Below are 27,018 nucleotides of genomic sequence, written 5' to 3'. Positions count from 1 at the left end.
AGATTAGTCCCTGGAGCCACTGGCTTTGTGAATGTGTCATAGCTGAGCTCTTACATCTACTAGATTGGGCTACTGTGTCTACAAACTAAATCTTGTCTTAGACCCAAATTCATGTATTAAAATTGCCATAGAAATAAACAGCTTTCATTAAAAATAAATAAAAGACAAGGTTTATTCTGTAGCAAAATATGAGTAGCCATGCTGTGGAAACATAGATTTACCTCTCCCCAAATGCAGTGTTCCAATATAGAGGCAGTTTTTATACTAACAGAACAAAGGAAGTTGCTGTGGAATAATCCTCTTTGTGCAGTGTGAATATTTGTTACTCTATTGGCTTAAAAAAGAGCTGACTGGCCTATAGCTTGGCAGGAGGAGGTTAGGTGGGAGAAACAAATGGAGAGGATATGGGGAAAAAGAAAGGCAGAGTCAGGAAAGTCATGGGCTGATGCTAAAAGAAATAAGAAGAATGTGCTGTGCGGAAAGAAGGTACCACCATGAGGCACAGGGTAGGTAAGAAATGGGGGTTAACTTAAGTTATAAGGACTAGTTAGTAACAACCATAAGCTAGAGGTCAAGCATTTAGAATTAATAGTTTCTGTGTGGTTATTTGGGAGCTGTTGGTGGGACAGAGAAACTCAACCTACAGAAAGTTATAAATACAGGCATTAAAAAAATACAATTGGTGGAAACATCCTTTTACCACAGGTAGAATCATCTCATCTATGGGCCTCAGAAACCATTTGATAACATTCTTAACCCTTCCATTGGTGGATAGTAGGGTTTTGCTAAGTTAAAAGATTTCAAATGTTTTCATCTACTTAAAAAGGATCTTTGAGGAACTAAAGATAGCCTGAGAAAAATTGGTATTAAGTTCACAAACTTGTAACAGTCTAACTCTTCACAGTCATTGGCATTATATTAAGTCACCCTGAATGGATACAGCTCTTTTTCTTGATTTCTTGTACAGGCAGAAAGTGCTTCTGTGAGGGCTGATGTCCTTCTGTATGCTGTGAATATATATTTATCTTATTGGTTGATGAATAAATAAATCTGTTTCAGCCAATAGACAGGCAGGATTTAGCCAGGTGGGAAATCCAAACAGGGCCAAATAAAAGTAGTAGACATAGTCTAGGAGACACCATGTAGCTGCTGAGGAAGCAAGTGATCCAGTCATCATTGGTAAGCCAAGACCATGTGGTGATACACAAATTAATGGAAGTGAGTTAATAATTAAGAGAGAGCTAGGCAATAAGAAGTCTGAGCCATCAGCCAAACAGTTTACAATTAATATAAGCCTACATGTGTTTATTTGGGAATAAACAGCTTTGGGACCAGGTGGGACAGAAAAATCCATCTATACTTCTGTTCAGGGTTCTGATTACCTTGTAAATGATAATAGAGAATCCCTTCACTATGTGATGGCAATCAGAAGGTGCCATTAGTGAATCAGGAAGCAGCCCTCCTCAGACCCTCCATGGTGACAGCCTGATCTGGGACTTCCACTTCAGGAGCTGTAGAAAACAGTTTGGTTATTTGTAAGCCATGGTCTTAAGATTTTCTGTTTTAGTTGCTCAGATGGCCTGAAAAACATGCACTTCTTTTCCTTTTGACTATTAATCTTGAAACTTAGACTATTTTCTAATAAAATACATAATATGAAAAATAAAAGACCCAGAGAAGATCAGGGAAGCAAAGCAGCCACGCTACCAGAGCTCTTACCTCTAAAAGAGCTGGAGCATCCCTATTCTCAACATGGCTGGAGAATGAATGTCTCATACTGAGACCTTGCTCCTGTCTTAAAGGTATGTATCACCACTGCCTGATCTCTATGTCCTGAGGCTGGCTTTGCTTTGTGAATCCTCAGTCAAGCTTTAATAAATCATAAATAATATATCACCACACAAATGTCTATCTTTTAATTTGTTTGCCAGAGGACTCACTCTGCAGCAGTTCATTGTAAGCCAAATATAATAACAGCATAAAGTAATGGGTTTAAAAGGGGAGAAGGAAAGAAGACCAATGCGGAGAGACCTCAAAACTCACAAAGAGTTGTGTGGAGCGAAGTAACCAAGAACCTTAACACTTGAGAATGAAAATGTTAGAGCAGTTGGGCATTCTCCACCAAAGCAGAAGTTGGAGCTTTAACTGATGAACATAAAATTGTTAAGAAATGGGGTTTTACAAGCACAAAGACTTCTCTACAGAGTCTCTGTGGCAGAATAGAATTTAAATTCATTTTGTCTCTAGTAGTTCAGATATTTATCATGTTATGCTTTTGTTACCATCCAGGGGTTTTGATGGGGTTTGCTTTCTCTGCCAGTTAACAAATTAAAAGGTAGGAAAACTCTTGAGCTTGACAAGTAGCAGGAGAGTAATCTCAAAAAACAGGAGACAGCAACAGACAACAGCAGCAGTTGAAACAAGGTATTTATTGGAGGTGAGGAAACACATACAGGAATGAGGCACACAGAGAAAAATATCTTCTACCAAGCATAGGGAAGACTCAGTGAAGACAAAAATCCAGTCTCATTCAGAGGGCTGTTTTTTTTTTTTTTTTTTTAAGTTTCTGAAGGATCTTCCTTCCCCCGTGGGTTGGTCAGTTTGAAGAAAGACAGAGGGTTGATCTGACCACAACCTTTCTATAAACATGTCCTGATCAGGCCTTGAACTTCTTGTACCAGTCCAAGGCAGGAAGCGGTGGTGGGGAACTACTTACAGGAGAAAAACAAAACACAAGGTTCTGTCTTAGGATGCCAGGCTTTGTCTCAGGTCAGAAGAATGTACAATAAGCAGCCATCTTGACAGTTCACCATCTTTATTACCTAGTCATGGCTCCTCTCCCTAACAGTTTGCCTACCACGGAACCTCACTCCTAGTTTGTTGTGAGATATTTTGACCTCACTCTGACATTTCCAAGACTTATAATAAAGTTCACCTTGAATCAGAGAGCAGAGTTAGCTACTAGCTGACCAGAAATAACCATAGAGGTTTTAGATGACCCAGGACATATAAAGAGGCACAGGAAGTAGTAGGATAGGCTTAGAAATATACATGGGAGCTTTTGGATAAAGGAAGGAGAGGAAGAAGGATCAAGAGAGAGGAAGTCACTAGTCACTTCTCTGCAACTTCTCCAATCAGTTAGATTTTTACCCAAATATCTGATTCCCAAGTTTTCTTTAATAATAGAACAATATAAGTAATCACTTGACCAGCCCCTCATTTTTAGGAGACACAAGTTTGACTTCATTGCTTACTAATTCAAAGATTTGTATTTCTTGTTGAATGACTACAGAACAGAAGATAGATGCCTGCTTATGAAGGTTAGGAACACTCGAACAGACTTTTTGAAAAAATGATTCTAAGGACTATACAAAGTCCTGAAAGGCATTTCCTTTGTTTTGTTGTTATTGTTGTGTTTATTTGTTTAACAGCTGCTTCATGACTGGCATTTGGTCAATCACTCATTAAATATTAATTAGCATTATTTAGGCAATTCCAGTGCCTTTTACAATTTTAATGAAGAAATTGAAGGCAAGATGATCTTCCAAATTCTGTGAGATTCTCACAACAACAATAAGAATATTTACTCATTTCTTTCCTTTTCATTCCCTTTTACTTTAAGTTTGAGATACACAGTGAATTTAGTACTAAACAAAACAAAATCTTCATTCCTCAGAATATAATTTTCTTCTAATTAAGATGTGTAGATAATTTCTATTAACATGGAAAGGAAATGATTCCATGGTTTATAACATTTCTGAGTTCATAATTTCAAATTTCTAAAATCTATAAACATTTTCAAATAATGTAACCATAAGACTGAGGTATTTTTTACAAGTTAAATTTTAACAAGGGAAAAAGAATGGTAAGTTTTTAAACATAGAGGTGGGAGAATTCAAGAAATGAATAATTCTGCAAGAGGCAGTTTTAAATTCCAGTTTATTTGGCATATTCAAGAACAAGTTTTTAGAGTCTCAAAGGACAAAGGGAAGAGATTTTGAATCAGGGCTGCAGCTTCAGGGAAAACCAATCATTGGCGGATGCTTATCTTACATAGATTGTCGATTTCCCTGGGGCATTTCCAAGCCCTTGGAGCAATAAAGGCTCTTGACTGGTGATTTTTGATTTTGTGGGCAAGGATACTTGCTGTGTTTGTGAATTTCTGGCTGACTTACAAGAAAGAAAACAGGCAAGGAGCTCTATTGCATCTACTTTTTCTTGAGTACAGTAATACTTTTTATTGTGGTAACATGTTCTGGTAAAATGAGTTGAGTAGGAACATGTATAAAAAGGATGCTTAAAAATAAGTTTGGGTAATCCTCTCTTAAATTTCATTCTTAAAAAAATTACATTTGTTGGACACACCTCACTCCTGGTCACCCCTCTGCCCTCTGCCCTCCACCTGCTGCCTGAGGTGAATCTGGGCTCTCCTCTGGCCCCAACTCCCCCCATACACCCCTCCTCCTTCTTCCTGAGGCTGCCCCTTGACAAGAGTGGACATGCCCAGCCAGGGTGGCCCACCCTGATTCTAGCCACCCCTCACCCTTGTCCCCCCTTTGCTCTCTGCCCTTTCTCTGCTGCCTGAGGTGAATCCAGCCCCAACTTCCCCCATCACACCCCTCCTTCTTCCTGAGGCTGCCCCTCAACAAGAGCGGACCTGCCCAGCCAGGGGGGCCCACCCTGAGTCTTTACACACCTCACACTTGGTCTCCCCTCCACACTCCACCCTTTGCTTGAGGAGACAAAAAGAGAGGGAAGAGATGCCACCTGCACCCACTGGAAGAAGGGATGGGAAAATGACAGAAGAAGAACCAATATGACACCACCGAATCTAGGGACTCCACACCAACAAGAAATGAGAAGCTCAACGCAGAGGGTGAAGAAGAGCTGGACCTCAAAAAATATCTTATGAAGATGATAGAGACCATTAAAGAGGAAACAAGAAAAATCTCTTAAATACAAGAAAAAACAAGCAAAAAAAAATACATGAAATGGAGGGAAAGACAAACCAAAAAATTCAAGAAATAAATCTCCTAAAGAATCTAAAGAAAGCCAAGAAAAAACAACCAAACAAGTGAAGGAAACCGTCGGGCATTGGTGGCACACGCTTTAATCCCAGCATTCAGGAGGCAGAGGCAGGAGGATCTTTGTGAGTTTGCGGCCAGCCTGGTCTCCAAAGGGAGTGCCAGGATAGGCTCCAAAGATACACAGAGAAACCCTGTCTCGAAAAACAAAACAAAACAACAACAAAAACAACAACAACAACAAAAAACAAGTAAAGGAAACAATTCAAACAGTCCATGGTGTGAGAGCAGAATTAGAAACAATAAAGAAAACACAGAATGAGGGGATGCTGCAAATAGAAAAGCTGGGTAAATGATCAGGAACCACTGATGGATTCTATAACCAATAGAATCCAAATGATGGAAGAGAGAATCTCATTTGTTGAAGACTCGCTAGAGGATATACAGACATTGTCCAAAGAAAATCTCAAGTCCAACAAATCCCTAACACAAAATATCCAGGAAATATGGGACACCGTGAAAAGGCCAAACCTAAGAATAAGAATAGGTAAAGAAGAAGGTGAAGAAGTACAGCTCAAAGGTACAGAAAACATATTCAACAAAATTATAGAAGAAAACTTCCCTAACCTATTGAAGGATATGTCTATGAAAGTACAAGAAGCTTACAGAACACCAAGCAGACTGGACCAAAAAAAGAAGTCCCCTCAACACATAATAATCAAAACAACAAACCTGCAGAATAAAGAGAAAATGTTAAGAGCAGCAAAAGAAAAAGGCCAAGTAACATATAAAGGCAGACCTATCCTAATTACACCCTACTTCTTAATGGAACCTTTGAAAACCAGAAGATTCTGGATAGAATTTCTATAAATGCTAAGGGAACATGGACGCCAGCCTAGACTACTGTATCCAGCAAAGCTTTCAATCACTATAGATGGAGAAAACAAGCTATTCCATGACAAAACCAGATTTAAGCAATACATATCCATAAATCCAGCCCTACAGAAATTACTAGAAGGAAAACTCCAACCCAAGGAAGATAACTATACTCAAAAAATCATAGGCAATAGATAATCCCACTTTACCAAACACTAAAATAAAAAAGGGGGGAAATCTACATATAATAACACCACCACCAATAAATCCAAAACAAACAAGAATCAACAATCAATGCTCATTAATATCCCTCAATGTCAATGGTCTTAACTTGCCTATAAAAAGACACAGGCTAAGAGAATGGATACGAAGACAGAATCCATCCTTCTGCTGCATACAAGAAACACACCTCAACTTCAAAGACAGACAGTACCTCAGAGTAAAGGGTTGAGAAAAGATTTTCCAATCAAATGGACCCAAGAAACAAGCTGGTGTAGCAATCCTAATATCTAACAAATTACACTTCAAACTAAAATCAATCAAAAGAGATGAAGAAGGGCAATTCATACTCATCCCAGGAAAAATCCATCAAGATGAAGTCTCAGTCCTGAACAACTATGCCCCAAATACTAAGGCACCCACATTCATAAAAGAAACATTATTAAAGCTCTAAACACATAAAACACTTATAGTAGGAGACTTCAACCCCCACTCTCACCACTGGACAGAAACACCAGACAGAAACTTAACAGAGAAACAAAAGAACTAACAGAAGTTATGACCCATTTGGGATTAACAGACATCTATAGGACAGTCCATCCAAACACAAAAGAATATTCCTTCTTCTCAGTGCCACATGGAACCTTCTCTAAAATTGACTACATACTTGGCAACATAGCAAACCTCCACAGATAAAAAAAAATTGGAATAACCCCTTGTATCTTATCAGACCACCATGCTTTAGAGTTAGAATTCAAAAACAACTAAAATTGCAGAAACCCTACAAACTCATGGAAATTGAATAATGTGTAATTTCACCATTCCTGGGTCAAGGAAGAAATAAAAAAAGAAATTAAAGACTTCCTAGAATTTAACGAGAATGAAGACACAACATACACAAACCTATGGGACACTCTGAAAGCAGTGCTAAGAGGAAAGTTCATAGCACTAAGTGCCCACATGAAGAAACTGGAGAATAGTCACACTAGAAAATTAACAGCGCAACTGAAAGCTTTAGAACAAATGGAAGCAAACATACTCCAGAGGAGTAGATGCCAGGAAATAATCAAACTGAATGCTGAAATCAATAAAGTAGAAACTAGGAAAACATTACGAAGACTCAATGAGACAAAGTTTTGGTTCTTCGAGAAAGTCAGCAAGATAGACAAACCTTTATCCAAACAAACCAAAAGGCAGAAAGAGAGCATGCTAATTACAAAATCAGAAATGAAAAGGGGGACATAACAACGAACACTGAAGAAATCCAGAGAATCATCAGGTCATACTTTGAAAACCTGTATTCCACAAAAATTGAAAATCTAAAGGAAATGGACAATTTTCTGAATAGATATCACTTACCAAAATTAAATCAAGAACAAATAATCAATTTAAACAGACCTAAACCCCTAATGAAATAGAAGCAGTCATCAAAAGCCTACCAACCAAAAAAAGCCCAGGGCCAGATTGTTTCAGTGCAGAATTCTACTAGAATTTCAAAGAAGAGCTAATACCAGTACTCCTCAAATTGTTCCACACAATAGCAGCAGAAGGGACATTGCCAAGCTCTTTTTATTAGGCTACAATAACTTTGATACACAAGCCACACAAAGACACAACTAAAAAAGAGAATTACAGACCAATATCCCTCATGAACACTGATGCAAAAATATTGAACAAAATACTGGCAAATCGAATCTAAAAACACATCAGAGAAATGATATACTATGATCAAGTTGGCTTCATCCCAGGAATGCAGGGATGATTCAACATATGAAAATCCATCAATGTAATCCACCATATAAAAAAAACTGAAAAAGAAAAACCACATGATCTCCCCACTAGATGCTGCAAAAGCCTTTGACAAAATCCAACATCCCTTCATGATAAAGGTCTTAGAGAGATCAGGAATAACAGGAACATACCTAAACATGATAAAAGCAATATACAGCAAACCAACAGCCAACATCAAACTAAATGGAGAGAAACTCAAAGCTATTCCTCTAAAATCAGGAGCAAGACAAGGCTGCCCACTATCTCCGTATCTCTTCAAAATTGTACTTGAATTTCTAGCTAGAGCAATAAGATAACAAAAGGAGATCAAGGGGATACAAATTGGAAAGGAAGAATTCAAACTTTCACTATTTGCAGATGATATGATAGTTTACATCAGAGACCTGAGAAACTCTGCCAAGGAACTCCTACAGCTGATAAACACTTTCAGCCCAGTGGCAGGGTACAAGATTAACCCAAAAAAATCAGTAGCCCTACTATATACAGATGATAAATGTGCTGACAAAGAAGTCAGAGAAACATTACCCTTTACTATAGCAACTAACAACATAAAATATCTTGGGGTACCGCTAATTAAAAAGAAAAACCTGTTTAGTAAGAACTTTGAGTCTTTAAAGAAAGAAATTAAAGCAGATACCAGAAAATGGAAAGATCTCCCATGCTCTTGGATAGGTAGGATCAACGCTTTCCTTCCCCAAAATCTAATTAAGAGCAATGAGAAATATTGCAAAATTAATTACTCAGGAACCATTATTTATTATTTAATAAAGAATGCCTGAAGTATCAGAATGCAAAGCCAGTCCCATTAGTTAGCTATGGAAGGTGGCACACACCTTTAATCCCAGGACATAGAAGACAAAGGCAGTTGGATCTCTCTGAGCCAACGAGGGCTACATGAGACTGCATCAGTCATAGAGCTCGCAACTTTAATCCCAGTCCTAGAGAGGTATATAAAAGACAGGAGCCCAGTGTCTCATACTGCATTCTGAGATTTAGTCTCCAGCCACGCTGAAGAGAGGCATCAGTGTGAGGCTTGGTGAGAGCTCCTGGAGGCAGGACCACCCCCTTCAGTCTGAGGTAGAGATAAGTGCCAGTGTCTGGCTGCTTTGCTTTTCTTATATTCAGCTTGAGTCTTGACCCCAATATCTGACTCTGGGTCATTTGTTACTGCTGTTACACAGGAAGGTATATATATATATATATATATATATATATATATATATATATAATATATAGAGAGAGAGAGAGAGAGAGAGAGAGAGAGAGAGAGAGATGTGTGTACCAACTCTCCTTAGCCTTGGTACACACCACACCAAAGGCCAGTTATACTTAGGCAGCAACAATAGATACTACACATAGCAATCATCAAAATATTTGCTTTAGTTGATCTGAGGAGGGCTTTGAATATGAGTGTTAAGAAAATAATTCAAAGGCTTAAGTGACCTTCAAGAACTGTAACCTTTAACCCACTGTTCTAGTTAGCTTTTTTGTTGTTGTGATATACAGGCACCATGACCAAAAAGCAACTTGAGGAGGAAACGGTTTATGTCATCTTAGAATTCCTAAGACTCATCCATCACCAAGAGAAGTCAAAGCAGGAATGCTGAGCAAGAACTTAGAGGCAGAAACTGAAGCAGACCATGGAAACACTGCTGCTTACTGGTTGCTCTCTGTGACTTTCTCACACAGTCCAGGAAGTGGCACCACCAACAATGGGCTGGGTCCTCTCTTGTAAATCACCAATCAAGAACATGCCTCAAAGACATGCTTATGGGCCAATTCAATGGAATTAATTCCACAACTGAGGTTCCCTCTTCCCACATGACTCTAACTTGTCAGGTTGATCAAAAACTAAACTGTACAAGCACCTGATATTTTTCAGTCGTAGGGGAAAAAATTAAAGAGAAATGCTGACAGGTTGCTAAAGAGTGATCAAAACTGACCTTCAGAATTCAAATATTTGAGAGGTAGCTATGCCCCAGAGCTTAAGGCACAGTAGGTACTAAATAGGAGTTACAGTCAATGGAGTTTTAAAGGAGAGTTTATGAGCTAAAATAAAGCACTTAGAGTCAAGGGTGACATACCTTTCTTCAAGGACACTGTTAGCATGTGATTCATTAAATCCCTCTGCAGTTTGGCATACATGTGACTCTGATGTATAGTACTTTTCAAAGTAACTCCACAGAGACTTACCAGATATGGTTAGACCTGAAGTTAATCTTTAATCCCCACTTGCCAAAATACCAGGTTACTTCCTGGAATGCTGGGAGTTGTAGTTGTTGGAAAGTAACAACAAAGCCTCATGGGAAAGTATGGTGGACTATGGGTTTTGTTCCTATTAGCCCTACAACATGTCTTTTGGGGCCACACAGCTGGACGTTTCCAGATGCTTGTACTGACCAAATTTCATCCTGGTCAGTATTTAAATTTTTAATAAAAAGTTTGCAGATCTGAGAGGGATAAATAGATGAGCAGAAGTGTGACAGATTTTCCAGATACCCAGGCAATCCCATTTCTCACCTGGGTCTTTGGATGACACAAGTCCTAGACATAAGCAGCACTTGCCATTAGCTGCTAAACCCAGGAGGCCTAACGGACTTTTGATGTGAATTACGGATTTGGAGATTGGCCTACCTGTGTCTTGGCATGATGGTGTGATCGATTTCTGTCAGGAGCTACCATGTCTCTCTATCTTAGTAAGCTTTTTTAAAATACCATATTCTCACATCTATAAAGGCATTTGAGAATCAGGATATCATTGCTTTTAGAGGGAATGCTTCAGTTGCTAGGGTTTAGTTAGGTCCTGAGTCCTAGAACATAATCCTAGTCTGTAGAAGGCAAAACCAAGTCAGACAATTTAGTGTTTTAAATCAATAATGAAAAGAGTTTTTTTTTTTTTTTTTTTTTTTTTTTTTTTTTTTTAGGTTACAAAATCTGGCTGTGAGTTAGATTCATCCTTGTACATGAATGCAGAGCGTTAGTAGATTAGTAAATCAGTGTCGTTTTAAACCTTATCTTTTATAAACCTTGCTTTTAGGATTGGACACATATTATCACATAGAAATATATCCTAACCCACAGTATTAGAGACAGACTATCTCCTTGGTGGAGCCAGTGTACATGATGGTTACCCTTAGTAAAGATGGTGGTGAAGTTTTTGTTTTGACCTCAACCAAAATGGTGGCTGTTAGATTTCTGCTTAAATTAGAAAGAAAAAAGGCACGAGATGAGACATGAGACTAAGAGATATATTAATGATAGTTTATTACATCTTGAGAGGTCGAGCAACAGAGAAATAGAAGATCAGAGCAGGACAGAGTAAGAGAGACAGAGTTAATAGCTGACTGCCATAGAGAGAGGAGAAGGGGGGGAACAGGACCTTTTAAAGGGAGGCCATGCATGCAAACTGGGGTTTTATGTATCACAGAGTCCTCATGCAGGCCATAGTTCGTGGCAGGTGATGTTGTGATGGTGTAACACATCCCTGTGCAAGCCTGCCCATCGTTAGAGGGCAGGGTCAGCCAGGTGTATGTCCTAACAATCCTGACTCTTGTTTATCATAAAAAGGTGGAGAGTCAGGCGTGGCAGGTTAGGGAATAAGGGTGTTGAATTCTCAAGACTGCTTCCTGCTGGCCTGGGGAGCATTGACCATCCCTGGGGGACCTAAGAAAGCTAGGGTTCTGTCAAGTCCTGGGGTAGCTGGTTGTTCCATCGAAGTCCGGGATGTATGGAACTCCCTGGCACCTCTTAGACCTGGCAAGATGTTAGCAGAGCAGAGGACAAAATTTAGGAAAAAATTTTCTTAGGTCCTGGCACTTGAGGGGAAGATTGTAAGATGAAGGAGGGGTTCCAGAGGAGTACCAAGATGAGGGAAGGAAGTTTGGGACCAGGGAGAGATTGAATAAATATCTGGAGCAAATCTGTCCTGTTTATTTGGATCCATTAACATTTTAAAATTGACAGGTATTTTTTTAGGACAATGAAAAGCATCTTAATCTTTTTGTAGAACTTTAAGCTGGCCAGACTACCAGTTGTCAAAAGCATCAGAGTTCTTGAGAAGGATAAGATTTTACCTGAGGTAATGATTAAAGAATAATAGAGACTTGCCAGCAGGCTGCATGGACAGCCACCCTCAAGGTCCTCCATCCATGGTGTGGGCTACAGGACATCTTCCTTCTTGCAGGACACCTGCCTTCTTGCTGATAACATGGGACCTGTGAATCGGGAACTATAGGAAGACTCTCCTACCATTGACCCAAGCAACTCGGGGAAAGTCGATTCCACTGTCCTCTTATCCATGGTCCAAAGAGGCTTTTGAAGCAGTTGAGGTGAAGGGCGAGGTTGCTCAGTGTCCAATGTTGCCATTCTTGTGGCTGGAGTTTCTTCAGTGCCCACCAGTCTTCTTGGAGGAAATGGGGTGGAGCCAGCATCTGGCATATCTTTCTGTTATAAAAAGCTTTTTAATAAAACATTTTAAATGCCATGTTCTCTAGATCTCTGAGCATTTGAGGGCTGTCTATCTGTTTAGTATCTCAGCAGTCAAAAGTTTGCCTTTAGTTAGAGAAAAATCTCTTTTTGTAATAAAAAGCTGTACATTTGTAAATGGCATACAGGATGGACTGAGAGGTATAAATATTTTGTTAATTTGAAATAGACATTCATGATTTTAAACTTTCATTATCATTTAAAGATATATCAGTTAAATTTAAGTTGTATAGAGTTAGCTTATATTTAAAATATAAAGTTAAATTAGATCCTTATGACTTTAGATGTTTACTATCATTTAAAGATACATAACAATTTAGAAATACGAGATTTAACACAGTTAAATTTAAGTTACATATAGTGAGCTTATATTTTAAATATAAAGTTAAATTAGACCTTTATGACTTTAGATGTTTACCATCATTTTAAGATACATAGCAATTTAGGAATATAAATCTTAGCACAGTTAAACGTAAGTATATATAGAGTTAGGTAAGTATAAAGTTAAATTTAAATTAGATGTACAGAGATAAGGAGACACTTCTGGAGATTTAACAAAACAGAGTAGACACTTCTAGTAACAATAAGGAAAAATAGGTGGCCCTGGAAAGGCACAGTATTCAGTAAACAAGCCATACGCAACAGGGCCAGTGAAAGAAGAAATTAGAGACAAAAATAAATAAAAAGCAAAAAGCCCGGCAGCCAGGTTTGCTGGCACAGGCAGCTGGAGTGGGCATACCTACAGGTAGGTTACATGGTCAAGATGGCAGCCCCCAACTTAGTTCACATGGCCAAGATGGCAGCCACCATAAGCATGTTCTCGACTGCTGGTAGAAGTGACTTTTTCTCCACAAATGAGGCAGAAAGATGTGTGAAACCAATAGGACACCATAGTCTAAGCAGCAGCACAATATCAAAAGAGACCACCGAAGGTCTGGGAAGCAAATGCACCAGTCTATGGACAGTGCTAGGGTACAAAACCTGAAAGATCCCTGGTGGATCTGAACCAAAAACCTCAAACCTCATTTGTCTGGAAAAATGAGAATAGTGAGGGAGGGACATTCCCAGGTGAAAGAAAGTTCCCACAGGGTGGTAGAAGAAAGCTTGGATAGAACATAAGAGTTTTAGCGAAACAGGACATTCTCAGCTGATAGGAGGTTCCCACAGAGAGGTAGAAGAACTCCTCTCATTTACTTGTTCGATGGCAGTAACTGGAAAAGGTCCCATAAATGTATTTCCCATGGGTGAGGCAAGTAAAATAACCCGCAAAAGCCTCTCCCTGGAAGCCCGTGGGGCGGGGGGTTGGGGGGTGCCAGGGGCCTGACCCGGAAAGACCCAGCGGTCTGAATAACAGAACCCAGCAGTCAGAAACTGAAACAAAGGCTGGAAGCGGAAACACACGCAGAGGGAAACCCAGCAGGAGGGAGCAAAGAAGGAGAATGGATTTGGTATAGGCAGAGTGGGCAGACAGAACTACAGTGTGGCAGAACAGGCAGGGAGTATGGGTCTGTCATGGGAAGAATTCCTGCGTGGTCAGACCAAACGACAGGGAAGCCTGTTGGATAAAGTAAAAGTGTGCACCACGGGCCTTGCCAAAAGTATAACAATAAGAGAACACACAGGAAGAAAAAGAAGCAGCATGGTATGGGAGGAGGGAAAGAACTCGGGAACCAGGAACCAATGGGGCAATTGGCAGAGGGACAGGAGCCATGTGGAGGAGGCAGCGGGTTGCAGCTTAAGCTGTGGGTCTCCCAGGCTGATGAGGGAGAGAGGCGAACAGCCATGTGCTGGGCAAGACTGGGAAACACAGGCAAAGTTAACGTGAGAATCCAAGAGAGCAACAAGCCGAGGAAATGGGGAGAGGAATTGGCTGAAGTGTGAAATACAGGCAGACAGAAGACTGTCTGCAGGTGTCCCGCGCACTATGTTCTCGCTGGCAAGAAACACACAGGACACTCGGATCCTTCTGCAGGAAAGCTTTAATGCATCTTGAGAGAGGAGAGCATAAGCTTACCAGAGCGGAGACCCCGAGCCAAGAATCCCGTTCCCTAATAAAGGCTGGCAGCAGCCGCCTGGGACGTGTCACCCTATGAATGGCTTCAGCTCCTCAGGCCATATGAGCCACGGGATAGGCAGAGATCAAAGAAATGGATAATTACCCAGCGCCTGCGAAATAATTTACATTCAGTGCCTGCAGGCACCATCATTGTAATGGAGAATGTAGGGACGGCTCCCTACAGATCCCCCTTTTTTTATTAATTAATGATAAGGCTTTATATTTTTATAAGCAAATAGGTCACCCATATGTTGAGGGATAGAGGCAGAGGTTGTACCTTCCCAAGAAAACATTAAGACTGTGTACAAGAGTCGCCATCAGGCTGTTAGCTTGACCCGAAGTGCTCTCGACCTGTCCTCTGCCGTTTTTTTGGGAAAGGGGGACTCGGGCAGGCAACCCTTATGCAGGACAACATGCCTCCCAGAGAAGCCTGCATACTGGGCAACTCTGTGCGATGCCTTGTTCAACATCCCTCATGGGCTGCTCAAACCAGACATTCTACCCTGTGCAATGAGCCTAGGCTCCGGGTGTGCAAGAGCTGTCTGGCCGGCGGCCTATTGCTTAAGCATTGTTAGCCAAATATCAGTGGAAGCCCCTTGTTTTAAAATTATAAGCGCTTGGGCGATAACCATCTTGTCTCTCTTTAGTTTGAGCCTTGAGCTTACAGACCAGCCAGAGAAGTAACACCAATCCGCAAACGGCTGCACCAAACAATCCCACCCCCACCCCTTTGATGACAATCTCTCCGTCAAGGACAGGAGTTAATCTGGATAATAATAGTGGCTCTCAACTCCCGGGGAGAGGGTGGAGTTTCAACTTTTGAAGGTCCGAAGGGGCTCTTCGGGTGAGTCTTTCCGGGATCCACAGAGGATTCTCTTCATCCTGTGGGAAAGCACAATAGCTCCCCTGGATCTTATGAGAATAGGATCCGGGCCTCTCCAAAGACCAGTTAAGATATCTTTTACCATTTTACCATTTCCTTTGGCCTTTCAGGTTCTGAGGTGTGACTCTTGGCCTCAGTATGGCCCTGAGCGTCAATGTTTATGAGGCTTTAAAGCCACAGGCATTCCAGGCCTCCAAGAAGTGCGGCCTTTTCCCCTGTCAAAGACTGGGAAAGCCATCTGTAATTTCCTCCGCTCCTCTAATGGTAAGAAGGAGTTGGTACCAAATAATGGGGGTGCTGATGGAAGTACACCCGCTGGATTAACAGGTCTCTTAAATTTACCGTGGTGTGACCGGTTATTCCCTATTTTCTCTCCCTCCTTTTTTGTTTCTTTTTCACCTAGCTGAGCTGTTTCCTCTAAAACTTTATCTCTTGAGCTTTTAGAGTCATCAGAGCTATCAAGATTTAAAGCTTTAAACTTATTTACAGAATCATCTAACAAATTATTCACTCCCTTGTCATTAGACATCCCGGGAGGTCCTTTTTTCTTATTTGTTGCTGTTTCTCTTCTTATATATACTCCCTTGTCACTAGACATCCTGGGAGGTCCTTTTTCCTTATATTTTATTGTTGGGCGCGCCCCATCTCTCACTACATTCGGTTTCTGACATGTAATTCTGGACTTCTTTAAGATTGCTACAACAGTGAGAAAGGTCAAAATAGCTCCTAGTAAAAGCACAGAAGCCTCTACATTAACCTCCCAAAATAGCAACATTCCCAAGCCAAAGTCCAGAAAAGACATACCTCTCCGAATTTACCACCCTGCAGTTCTGAATCCGCCCCGTTAGAGGGGTCTCCGCAGTGCCAGTGATGTTAACAAATTCCCGGGTTTCGGCACCAGATGTCCCGCGCTATCAAGAACCACACAGGACATTCGGATCCTTCTGCAGGAAAGCTTTAATGCATCTTGAGAGAGGAGAGCATAAGCTTACCAGAGCGGAGACCCCGAGCCAAGAATCCCGTTCCCTAATAAAGGCTGGCAGCAGCCACCTGGGACGTGTCACCCTATGAATGGCTTCAGCTCCTCAGGCCATATGAGCCACGGGATAGGCAGAGATCAAAGAAATGGAGAATTACCCAGTGCCTGCGAAATAATTTACATTCAGTGCCTGCAGGCACCATCATTGTAATGGAGAATGCAGGGACGGCTCCCTACATGCAGGCAAACGTTGGGGACTGAAAGAAAGGCTAAAAACAGACAGTGGGAAGAGGGGGGCAGGAATGCAGTGCTCATTAATCTGGCTAGGGTAATACAAACGAATGTATGGTAAGACTGCCCCAGTTTGGATAAATTCCATAGGGTATTTGGGGAGCGAACTTGGACCAAGAAGTATCCACACTTGTGGATTAGTCAGATACCTGAAGACTATGATGAAGCATCCTCCAAGATAGCCTGGAGTCAAAACGGTAGGGGGTTTGGGGTATCCCTGAGGGACTTCTCCTAGAAAAAGAATCCCAAGAGGCAGAGACTGTCAATATCCCAGAATGCCAGTTGCCTGGCACTGCAGTGGCCTGACTGGAAGGTGGAAGGGATCCTGGGATCCATTAGAGACCGCTGGCTTATGGGGGGGGGTGGAGCCACAGATGGCAGGGGCTCTTAGGGACAGAGTCTGGACTGGGCAACTCCAGGAGAGGGTCTCACTGCTTGGCATCCCAGGGAGGAGTTTGGAACGCTGGAGATTCCAAACATTTCAACCATTTCAGATAGATGTAGACACCAGTCAGGATTCCACCTAAACGAAAAGCACTGGTGGCCATGAATGGTCGATGTGGGGAGATCAGATGTTCAGAGAAGGACAGGAGCCCCTTACATATCCTGGGTGCAGATTTAGGTCCTGGAGGAAGTTCTTATCTCATTCTGTGAGCTGAACTTGGAATGCAAAAAGGTCCTCATGCAACCTCCTCTGACCTGCTGCTCCTGCTTGACAGGAAGAAGTTGTTGATCAGAACCACCCTTATACTGAAGGGACCAGCTCCCCATTTCGGCAGCCATGACAGCCGAACACATGCTTGCCATGACCTTGCCTTGGTCACTAAGAGGTCAGATGCCTGCCTCGTGGCAAGGAACCAATCAGAAGTTAGATGGTGGTGGTATGCTTTACGGCTCTGGGTGTGCTTTATGGACAAGTGCACAGCAATGACTCACAGAACATAGCAACCACCCTGGGAGGGCCTATGGGCCATAACAACCAGTTGACCAATCAACACAGGGCAAACCCTCCAAGTCTGGAGGCACACCAATCCTGAGCCTGTGCGTACCCCTAGACACTCCCCTTATGCTACCCTATAAGATCTCTATGCGGTCGCTTCAAGCTGTCTTTCCTAGCCATCCACCATGGTGGGTGGATGAAAGGCCCAAGCTAACATGGGGTTAGCTCATTAAACAACAATAAAGCCTCATGCTGTTTGCATCAAGCTTTCGAATCTGCCTGGTGATTGGGGTGACCGAGGTCCTGGGCTGAGCTCCTGGAGGCCTGAGCTTCCGGGGGTCTTACAATACCATTTTAATTATTCATACTTATTATTATCAGCACATGTGCGTGTGCATGTGCATGTGTGTGTGTATGCATGACAGAACACAGGTACAGGGATTAGAGGGTAACTTTGTGCAGTCCTCCTCATCCTTTATATGGCTTAGGAACTCAAACGTGGGTTACCAGACTTGCTTTTACCGATGAGCCCTCTTGCTACCCACTTTTTTGACTTGATACTTTGCCACTCACAACCAGGCTCAAGTGGGCCAAATAATGTCTGTGCTGCTTTTAGAGGGAAAGCTAAATAAATAAATAAATAAAGCCTCTCTAATGTGGTATGTGATTTCATTCTCTGAAAGCTCATGCTCAGGGTCAGTCTCTGATTGCACTCATGGAAATGGGGTCGTTATTTCATGTCGGCAACTATTGATGTCAAGCATTTGGATAAGCTTGTTGGATATCCTTTCCATTTTCTTCATGACTCATTGCTAAAAGGACAGATGTCAAATTTATTCATTCCCTATTTGGATTGTGTTCAGCAAGGTGTAAGATTATTTTTAGAAGTAATACACAATCTATACCTGAGACCAATTGTAGCATGGCAGAGATTAGTAGCTCTGTATATTGCACAATATCTGAGGGGTGGGGTATGGCCTATAAATCAGGTGTTTGAGATTCAACTATGCAACCTACTATCTAGGATCTAATCAAGTACAAACCTCCAGATTTCATTCTTCCAATAGTTGATCCTGACACCTTCTCATTAAACCAGACCTAAATAAAGGGTAATTTTTAGTTCTATTCGTCTTTCCCAATAGTCTAGTTCTAAAATGAAGGGAAGATATCAAAGCACTGTTAGATGCTCAGAGTGGTATTTCATTGGCTCTGAATGAGGTGCAGCCACAGGCTTTCAACCGTTGTGAAATTCACATGCTTTTGTGGACAGTACTTTGTAGCAGCGTGAAGCGGTGGGTTTGCTTTCCCTGTGGATGAAAGCTGAAAACCCTCTGCTGTGCACGCAGGCTGCTCCTGCGTTCAGGCCCTAAGCGCAGCACACAAGTAGCGGATGGGCGGGCAGGGGCAACTCACGCCGGCAGTGTGGAAATACCGCAGTGGTAGTCAGAGGTCCGGGTGGCGCAGGGTGGAGAGGCGCCGGTGGCCGTGCGGTGGGAGAGCAAACGGTGACTTCAGCTGTGCCCGCTGAGCGCCTTAGCTGTGCTCGCCAGCGCTCTGCGTGGGAGTGCTGAGGGCAACCGTGGGAGACAGGATTCGGGCAGGCGGGAAGGACCGATACTGGCTGCGCAGGGAAGGGAAAAGCAGTATAGGTAACTCACTGTGGAAATGCCCAGGCTGGGTGCTCCCTGCCGCTCCTGGGCTAGGCTGCCTTTCCTGGCTGTAGCGGTTGCAGCGGTGCCCCACGTTGGGCGCCAACTGTTAGGGTTTGAACCTGCGCCAAAGATGAACTGTGATCCTGGATGGTGAAGTCTCTTTAATCAAGAAAACACCAGGACAAGACTCAGGCCAGAGCCAAGTTACAGGAACCCAGCAATCGTGGCCAGAAAAGGCTAGGGTCTTTCAGTACAGCCCTTATAAAGCTCCCTTACGTCACACTGGATTTTCTTCACCACGCCCTTATGGGCGAGTCCCGGGTCCACCTGGTACCTGTCCCAAGACTATTGGGAGGGGCTAGGGTGTCTCCCTACAATTCTCCTGGGCTAGGGTGTCTCCCTACAGTACTTTATGAAGATGTTAATAAAATCATATGTGCAGAATGTCTTAAGTGCTTTTAGTCTCAGAATGATAAGCAAATGTGAGATCTTATTCTAATTAGCATTGGTTCCAAAGAGAACTGAGCTTTCATAGGTCAGTAGAGCCAGTAAAGATAACCTCTGGATCATAGTGTTCAAATAAATGTCAGGACTCAAAATTCAAGAAGAAATTGTAGAGATGGCAGAAAAACTGTGTTTCATTGATATAGCGGTAGTACCAGCAAGAGCAAGTCCTAAATAAAACAAACAACAGAATAAATTCTCTCTCTCTCTCTCTCTCTCTCTCTCTCTCTCTCTCTCTCTCTGTCTGTCTCCCTTCCTCCCTCCCTCCCTTCTCACTCTCTGAATCTCTGAATCTCACCCTTTCCCCTTCTCTTCCACCACTGTTATTTAATGTATCAATCATCCTATGTGAAATTCAAAAGATGAGAATTAAAATCCCTTTGCTTGTTTCTCTCACCATTTGTCTTAATGGATTTGTTAATGGAGCTTCCCACCATGTTTAATGCCAAATACATTATGAAAATTACAACAGACATCTTCTGCTAACCTAAAACACAGCCAGTTAATCCTGACAAACAACATCTACAATCTTCCAGTTTAGAGCTTGTTACTAACATTTAGGGGAAAACAATCTTTACATCTCTTGGTTGTTGAATTAACATTGTGAAATAAAAAGTGCCACAAAAATAAAATAAAAATTTGTAGAAAAAAATTAGAAAGTAACACACACAGTTAACGTCATTTGGCATTTTAGCATTTACATTTATTTGTGCTCAGCTGAAAGTCAAATTACAAAACTGTTTCCTGTATGTAAAAAGCGCTCATTGAGATGTAAATCACAGTAAACAACACATGTGGCATCAAATAGGAAAACGGCAGTTAAAATAAGACTGTGTCTCCTCTGTCCTGCAATTTGTCTTCCCATAGCATGAGGAAAGCTAAAGTCAGATACATTTAAATGGACTAAAGCTCTAACAGCGACTTTTGAACCACTTGAATTAACAAAATCAATCCTCATAAATTAAGCTATCAATGGCCTCGGTACAATTAAGTTCCATCATCCCAAACGCTGTGGAGCAAGCGATTCGGATTGTGCTAATACAGCAGTCCAAGAGCTACTGCCTGGCCCTTCCTGCATGGCTGTGTAAAACTCCATCTGGCACACGAGACAGCACACTATGAAACACGGTTTCTTCTCTATTCTTCAATTTAGGCTGACATCTGGTGGTCCAGGGGAGTGAAGAGTGATGCTTCCAACATCCGCGTGTGTTTGCAGAAGCAGGAGTGCTGCCTTTCTCAGGTTTCTCTTTGTCTTTCTGAAGTGCTTGCAATTGCCACCAAACCAGTTAATTACACGGAAATTCACGGTGAATGACACTTTAAGCAGCAGAATAATAAGGGTGAAGAAAGTGACCTTCACGTGATAAATTATACACATGTAAGTACACTAAGTTGACTAGAAAGCATCAATAGAAAGCCCCCATATACCGGCCAATTAAACCCACTCCAAAAGGGGACTGTTTAATGGCACCACACTGAGTATCAGAATGGGAAATTGGTAGACATGGATTTCTTTCTTTCCTTCTCCTTGACGGGTTATTTAGAGAAAGAGAATGAAGGGGAATGAGGGGGAGGAGCGGCAGGACCCCCAGAAATTTGTTTAAACAGGCATAAGGAAGGTTCAGGAGCATTTATCTTGTTCTCCCCTTTGGGAAGAAGGGGACGCTATCATTTAGCTGCAGTCCAGATGGCAACGCACAATAGTGGAACAATGCATCAGCCCTGTGCCTGTAGTATTAAGGGAAAACCCTCCAAATATCTCCAATTAATTTACTATGGTGTGTTCCACTAATCACCAAATCATGGAAAAAGCGAGCACTCCCTTATCGGCCTCATGATTGCCGAGTGGCTTGTACAATTTACCAAAGCAGCAAATGAAAAACGCCCCTCTAGATTTGACAGCCACAGCTTGTCTGTTCCTGAGGAATGATGTCAAAGTGGTGTCTGCATTCAGACTGACAATTTTTTTTCATATCATTTGCAGTGATTGTACATAGCATAGGAAATAAATGCACCACGTGGGCTTTTTTGCTGTGTGACCATAATTACACACTATTTCAGACGGACAGAATATAAGCAAAGCTCCCTGTTATGGAAATCAATCACAAAATAAAATGAAAGGAACAAATAAGTGAATAAAGGTTTTAACTGAGCTAGGAAAGTGCGTGCTGAACACTTGCTTTGGTCTCTGCTTCCACTCCTACTGTGACTCTGAAAAAGGCTTTGATAAAGGAGAGCCAATTATCCGGACTTTTGATGCCCAGCCAGGTCCTGCAGGAGGCAGGCTTGAGCAGAGGATGTTTCAGTCTCATAAAGGTCACTGGAAAGGTCAAAGGAAATTGCTTTCAGTTGCTATACATCTAGGCTGATGTAGTCTGGTGACAGGAAAAGATTTGTGCCCACTCTTTGCCATCTTGAAGGTTTAGTTTTAATGAGAAGATATAATCTTTTGTAAGACACATTTGACTTTCTCTGGAAACACTTAGACTATATAAACTTTTAAAGGACAAGAATGTACATACGCTTCGTATGAGAGGTTGGATTTGAAATGATCTCCACAGGGCATGCGTTGAAAGTCTGTTCCTGAGCACGCTGTGCTTTGGGGAGGGTGGCTGAACCTTCAGGAGCTGCCGGCTAGTGAGGGAAGAGAAACCATGGCAGCTCGTACTTAAACAGGATGCAGGACCCTTTATCTCCCGTTTTTGCTTCGCAGTTGCCATTGGCTGGCAGCTTGCAGTATTGTACTCCCTTCCACTATGCTCTGCATCACCACAGCTCAGGAGCAGCACAGCCAGGCCACCATGGACCAAAAATACTGAAATAACGAGCTGAAATAAACGTTTCCTAATTATACAGGAATTTTCTCGGGTGTTTTGTCATGACAGAAAAGTTGACTTAAATATTCTGCAAAAATGTGCACGTTTAAAATATCTGCACTAGCCGGACGTTGGCGACACATGCCTTTAGTCCCAGAACTCAGGAGGCAGAGGCAGGCGGATCTCTGTGAGTTCGAAGCCAGCCTGGTCTACAGAGTGAGTCCAGGACAGACTCCAAAGCAATGCAGAAAAATCCTGTATCAAAAAAAAAAAAAAACTATAATAAATGCTACTGGCAGCTGACTTCTGACTTCTGAGATATGTAGTACCAGGTTCCTGGCATCTTATTCAAGAAATGAGATGGACAGACAGCTTGAGAAGAATCAAGAATGCTTTATTTGGAGTAAAGGCTTGTACAGAACAGAGAGAAATAACACTGTCAAGAATGACAGCAGGCCCCATGAGTGGAGTATTCAAGGGCTCAGGTTTTACCTGAGTCTTTCATGGGATCTAAAGAGAAGAGAGCCTAATTAGTTTCTATAGGATCTAGTTTGAATGGATCTTTATTTTGACTGGCAGATTTAATTATATACCTTTTCCTATTGTGCATATCCCATAGTGCATGTGATTTTAGTCATATACATATTCAATGACTGAGTAGGATCTGTATTGTTAATAGGAAGAGAAACTTACCCCACTATTCAGCATAGAGTGTGCATGCAGCTCATTGCAGATGGGGGTCCAAAGTTTTAAGCAGGTTCTTAGGTTGCATAGTTCAGACAGGTACTGGTCTCAGGATGCCAAGTGCATTAGAACAGAGATGTGTATATCCTAAAACAAGAGGATCCCCGGGTTTCTAACATGTTCCCAATGCTTGCCTGCTTCTCACCATCAGCAAGGCAGGAATTCCAGTAGATATCATTTGATAGGGACATGTGATAAGGGAAAGGGAACAATGATTATACAGAAACTCAAAGTCTACCATGGATTATACATGGATTGCCAAAGGATGAGGCCTATAATGTTGGACACTGACTTGGGCTCTGGAGATTTCTTGAGTGTAAATATTTTCTGGGAATCACCTTTAAAATTGTCTCATTTTACTTTATTCATAACAGGTTATAATAATACCTTTTTATGGGGTAAAATACGATATTTTGATACATCAAAATTGCAAAAAGATAAAGTAAAAGTGATAAGTATAATGTAAGTCTCAGTTTACCAGTTTCTTTACAAAAATATTTTTAAGAATATAATTTCCATTTCTTCTACTGTACTGGTTTAGGTTTCAAAAATGGCATTGTGCTAAGTATAGCTGAAATAATTTCCTTGGAAACACAATATTATACCTTCTCCTTCAAAGCAAGAAACATTATCATCTTTTCTAAAATCTATTTTTCCTTATATTCTATGTGTATGGCTATTTTGCCTGCCTGTGTATCTCTGTACCATGCGCATGCAGTGCCCACAAAGGCCAGAAGGTGGCAGAAGATCCCTGGTACTTGAGTTACAGACAGTTCTGAGCAGCCATACCGGTGTCAGGAATCAAACCCAGGTCCTCTGGAAAGGCAGCCTGTGCTCCTAAGCCCTGAGCCATCTCTCCAGTTATTCATCACCTTCCCATAAAACTCAGAGTCTTAAAGGAACCTCACGTCTGCATTTATTTCAGTCCTCCCACCTGAGACTTGGCAGTGAGTGTTGATCAAGCCGTGTGAATTTTTCTGGATTGCAACAGAGCCTCCTCCCAATGCCACCTGCACTACCACGGTTGCTCCTTGATATCGCTGACTTGCAGAGACAACAAAACCAGAATGCCAGCAGCAGACGAGACAGAGCAGCAGGTCTTTCTCAGTCAGTATATTACTTGCATAGAATGAAAACCCACCAGGGAACTTGAGCAATAGCCCTGAGTTTGTAAAAATACAGAAAGTTCTAAAAAGTTTATTAAGTACAAGAGCCAAATGTGGACCTTTCCCTCCCTAGTAGAATAGAGCCAGCTCATTCAGGTGACTGTTTGGTTCCTTTCATTGGCACCAATTTGAATGTGATAGTCTAATGATCCTCTTCTAGATGTGTCTCTCAGAACTGCAGGCTTATGTTTGTAAAGCTTGCAAATAGATGATGGCACAATACAGTAGCCGGTAGGCAAAATACCCAGGCTTCTTGCTACAAAAGGAGCAATGGCACTTGTTCAAAGAGGCTGAGATTTTGCTAATAATGCTGTTGAGTGTTTAGATGACTATCACAGCCATGCTGCACGCTGTAAGCAGGCGGTGACCTCCGCAGAGTCAGTGTTTTCCCCACTCTTGCTCAGGTCATAGAAGCAAAGCAGACGTTTCCAAATTCATCCTGAAGATCTCTTCTTCTCACATTCCTAGATGTTCACATGGCTTCATTATAGGAACCTAACCCAGAAAGCAAGCCAGCCTAATACAGCAGCTAAATAACAGCAAAGAAGTGCAGAAACATCAATAGCCCTATCTGCAAACAAGTGATTTCTTTCCTTCCCACAGCCACAGGCTTTAACTGCCACCAGCAGTGGCATTTAAGAGTGTTAGGTCTTAAATCTGGAACAAATAATTGGGGTGCCTATTTAACTTATCAAAGCACACATGGCTACCAGGTTCTCTCAGCATTCCTTGGTCCCCACCTGTCACAGGGTCCTTCTGGCTGGTATACACCACCCCTACCCTAAATTTCTTCAGCCCAGGAGCTGGGCTACCCTTCCCTCAGATGCTCTTCTCTATGTAATCTAGCTACTTTGTCTGTCCTTTACCCTGCTGCTCTCTTGGCCAAGTCTCATGGCCCAGGCCACCCCTCTTGGTTAGCAGCTCCTCTCCCTTCTCTCTCCCAGCTCTCTTCAAATGGTCCAGCTCAGGGTCATATTCACTCTGGACTCTTAAACAGGATGGAAGTTTCTGTCCTGTTTGGTCCCTCAGCCATTTAGTCCCAAATGAACACACAGAAGCTGATATTAATTATAAACTGTCTGGCTGATGGCTCAGGATTTTTATTGACTAGCTCTCTCTTAATTATTAACCCATTTCTATTAATCTGTGTATCACCATGTGGTCTTAGTTTATTGGTAATGTCTGGGCCTCTTTCTTCCTTGGTGGCTACATGGCATCTCCTTTACTCTGACTACTGCCTTTCTCTATCCTTGTTTGGATTTCTTGCCTGGCTAAATCCTGCCTGTCCATTGGCTGAAACAGTTTTATTTAGCAACCAGTAAGAGAAACATATATTCACAGCATACACAAGGACATCCCCTTCACTCTCCCAAGTGTCTCTGCCTCTGGCTATGCTCTTCCTTTCATCTACAATAAAATTTCTCCTCCACCACACCTAGGAGCAGTCATTGCCTTCCTTTTTTATTGTCTTTTTTCATTCAAAGAGAAAACTTTATCTATACAAGGACGAATTACCTATTACTCACTATATGAGGTCACTAAGTAACTGCTTCATCACCATTGTATCTGTTTCCTGGAAAATGGAAGAACTCATCTGGAAAAGATAAAGGGGTAAATACAGGTAAGACTCCAGTAATAAAGACCTCGTAGAATGAGGGAACACCCTTGAGGGAGAGAGGGAGGAAAGGAGGAAGAAAGGAAGGAAGGAAGAAAGAAAGAAAGAAAGAAAGAAAGAAAGAAAGAAAGAAAGAAAGAAAGAAAGAGAAAACCCCAGCTATGGGAGGAAGAAAAAGAAGCCAGAACATGGAAGGCTTTTTATGAATGTGTAAGTCATTTAAATTTTTTCTTACAGTTTTGAACATCTACAGGTAGAAATTAAGGAAGCAATGATTTGGAGTCCCAATGACTTGGAAAATGCACTTGAATACTGAGAATTGAGAAAGCAGTTAGGACTAATGCAAAGCCATATACAGGATAGAGTAAGGCTCCAGGGTGAATCAGGTGAGTCAGGCAGAATAAACATATGCTTAGGGCTAGGGATTTCTTTGTAAGAAAAGCCATGGATACAGCTGTGGCATGTATCAGTGATCAGCCGGACTGACAGAAAATAGGTAGGTCTGCAACAGGGGAGTTAAAGGGTCAAGGCCAGACTGTAGGGCCCAACTGGATAAGAAAGGGACACCTGAGTTAAGCCTGAAAGAGAAGCAGAGGGTGTGAATGAGAGCTCCTGGAAAGAAGCTGTGTGTGTAGAGCTGACTGGTGAGAACTACCCTACACAAAGAACTACAGGCTATTGAAATCCTGAGAGCAGGAGACATAGTTTTCCCAGGGAGGACACACCAATTGGATATCCAATACCAACTGGTCAGCTTTGAAAACATATATACAAATAACATTATACAGACTGAGAAAGTTGTATGTATATAATATATACATGAAGATAATACATAAGTGTGTGTGTGTGTGTGTGTGTGTGTGTGTGTGTGTGTGTGTGTTCATGTGTAGTTAGTGCAACAACATCAAAAACCTTGTAAACTTGTGTGGTTAATGTGAACAAAGTGATTCTAACACTTACATGGTTAGAAAAATGTA

The 27,018-nt window shown here is 41.8% G+C and overlaps 1 pseudogene; it reads right to left on the bottom strand.

The window, feature by feature from the left end:
- LOC103158559 overlaps nucleotides 1-27,018 on the bottom strand; it is a 71,347-nt pseudogene that overhangs the window by 10,798 nt on the left and 33,531 nt on the right.

This window comes from Cricetulus griseus, chromosome 8, assembly GCF_003668045.3.
Source record: "Cricetulus griseus strain 17A/GY chromosome 8, alternate assembly CriGri-PICRH-1.0, whole genome shotgun sequence".
NCBI classification, from domain to species: domain Eukaryota; kingdom Metazoa; phylum Chordata; class Mammalia; order Rodentia; family Cricetidae; genus Cricetulus; species Cricetulus griseus.
The sequence above is the reverse complement of the archived record's forward strand: the minus strand, read 5'-3'. Positions and strand labels throughout refer to the sequence as shown.